The sequence below is a fragment of the Drosophila sechellia genome, unplaced genomic scaffold, assembly GCF_004382195.2.
Source record: "Drosophila sechellia strain sech25 unplaced genomic scaffold, ASM438219v1 U_25, whole genome shotgun sequence".
Lineage (NCBI taxonomy): Eukaryota > Metazoa > Arthropoda > Insecta > Diptera > Drosophilidae > Drosophila > Drosophila sechellia.
The window spans coordinates 60,001-62,825 of NW_022611191.1; the positions used below are offsets into that span (position 1 = coordinate 60,001).

The 2,825-nt window shown below is 28.7% G+C and overlaps 1 non-coding gene across 1 annotated transcript in view; it reads right to left on the reverse strand.

The window, feature by feature from the left end:
- LOC116802920 overlaps positions 1 to 299 on the reverse strand; it is a 1,994-nt gene extending 1,695 nt beyond the window's left edge. The window contains exon 1 of the ribosomal RNA XR_004363250.1: positions 1 to 299. This exon is cut by the window's left edge and continues 1,695 nt beyond it. This is a non-coding gene — a ribosomal RNA (small subunit ribosomal RNA).
- Positions 300 to 2,825: the final 2,526 nt, after the last annotated feature.

Here is a 2,825-nt window from a genome sequence, read left to right on the forward strand (position 1 = left end):
GATCTGTCGTCGGTACAAGACCATACGATCTGCATGTTATCTAGAGTTCAACCAATATAACGATCTTGCGATCGCTTGGTTTTAGCCTAATAAAAGCACATGTCCCATAAGGTTCATGTTTTAATTGCATGTATTAGCTCTAGAATTACCACAGTTATCCAAGTAACTGTTAACGATCTAAGGAACCATAACTGATATAATGAGCCTTTTGCGGTTTCACTTTTAATTCGTGTGTACTTAGACATGCATGGCTTAATCTTTGAGACAAGCATATAACTACTGGCAGGATCAACCAGAATAATGTTTTTCCTTCATATTCCATTCATATTTTTTGAATCGAAATAAGCAATATAATAGATATATAGATTTTTCACTTTATATAATTCCATGATTTTTATTATATTGAATAAAATTCAATATTTCGCCTTTGGGTAAAATTTTAAATATATAAATATAAGTAAAAAATCTATTCGATTACGGCCATTTTTATATAGCATTCGTAATCCATATTTCATTTTTAATTTATACTTGTTTTACCAATATAACAAGAATTTCATATAATTATTGTAATATATATGTTTCTATAATTTTATCTTTTATATATACATATTTCATTATAAAATATCATTTTATTTCCAACATACATAATTATTGTATCCACACATGTACAATTTTTGTTTAACCAATATAAATATTAAGTTAAATCATTTGCATTTTGAAGATAAATTTAAAATTTATCTCTTTTCATATATCTCTCTGGTAATATATAACATAAAACCAAGCGCATATGATAATATTTCCACATTTAATATATAATTTTATATTTCTTTCATAAGAATCCATATTTGTATTATACCGTAACGATATAATAATCCAACTATACGGCAGGTAATAAATTAATATTTGCCTGCCTCCAAAAATTAACGATAATATATGGAAACGATTTGTTATTCTATATATAATAGAAACTTGACTTTTGTTTCAACGATATTATCTAAAAAGCGTATATTCCTATTATCCGCGGAGCCAAGTCCCGTGTTCTATAGAACTGAGAAACAAATTTGTACGGATAATAATATACTTTATTTTATGTAACCAATATAAACATAATCCGAAATAAATATTTCGAATAATGCGGGAGGTCGGCAACCACTGCCTACCTATAGTAGTTTTTGAACCCGCTGTCCTCAAAGCGGGTATTTTCAATTCCGTTTGCCACCCAACATACGGTCTATTCTCTTATATATTAAGAGATTATAGGAACATTTCATTTTTTTCCATTATTCATATATAATATGATTATTTTTTTTTTATACATATAATAAATATTAATTTTTATATGTTTATTATTTAATTTACTCATATAATTGCCAAATTCATATGAATACATAAGTTTTGAACAATATGAGAGGTCGGCAACCACTGCCTACCTATAGTAGTTTTTGAACCCTCTGTCGTAATTCCGGTCGTTTACACTACTATACCCTCTCACTATAATGGCTTTTCTCTATAATACTAAGAGAATATGGGAATATCTCAGCATTTTTTCCCATATACATATAATAATTAACCATTTTCATATGTATATTATTTAATTTAATCATATAATTGCCAAAATCATATGAATACATAAGTTTTGAACAATATGAGAGGTCGGCAACCACTGCCTACCTATAGTAGTTTTTGAACCCTCTGTCGTAATTCCGGTCGTTTACACTACTATACCCTCTCACTATAATGGATTTCTCTATAATACTAAGAGAATGTGGAATATTTCAGCATTTTTTCCCTTATACATATAATAATTAATCATTTTCATATGTATATTATTTAATTTACTCATACAATTGCCAAAATCATATGAATACATAAGTTTTGAACAATATGAGAGGTCGGCAACCACTGCCTACCTATAGTAGTTTTTGAACCCTCTGTCGTAATTCCGGTCGTTTACACTACTATACCCTCTCACTTAAATGGCTTTTCTCTATAATACTAAGAGAATATGGGAATATCTCAGCATTTTTTCCCATATACATATAATAATTAACCATTTTCATATGTATATTATTTAATTTAATCATATAATTGCCAAAATCATATGAATACATAAGTTTTGAACAATATGAGAGGTCGGCAACCACTGCCTACCTATAGTAGTTTTTGAACCCTCTGTCGTAATTCCGGTCGTTTACACTACTATACCCTCTCACTATAATGGATTTTCTCTATAATACTAAGAGAATGTGGGAATATTTCAGCATTTTTTCCCTTATACATATAATAATTAATCATTTTCATATGTATATTATTTAATTTACTCATACAATTGCCAAAATCATATGAATACATAAGTTTTGAACAATATGAGAGGTCGGCAACCACTGCCTACCTATAGTAGTTTTTGAACCCTCTGTCGTAATTCCGGTGGTTTACACTACTATACCCTCTCACTTAAATGGCTTTTCTCTATAATACTAAGAGAATATGGGAATATCTCTGCATTTTTTCCCATATACATATAATAATTAATCATTTCGTATGTATATTATTTAATTTACTCATACAATTGCCAAAATCATATGAATACATAAGTTTTGAACAATATGAGAGGTCGGCAACCACTGCCTACCTATAGTAGTTTTTGAACCCTCTGTCGTAATTCCGGTCGTTTACACTACTATACCCTCTCACTTAAATGGCTTTTCTCTATAATACTAAGAGAATATGGGAATATCTCTGCATTTTTTCCCATATACATATAATAATTAACCATTTTCATATGTATATTATTTAATTTAATCATATAATTGCCAAAATCATAT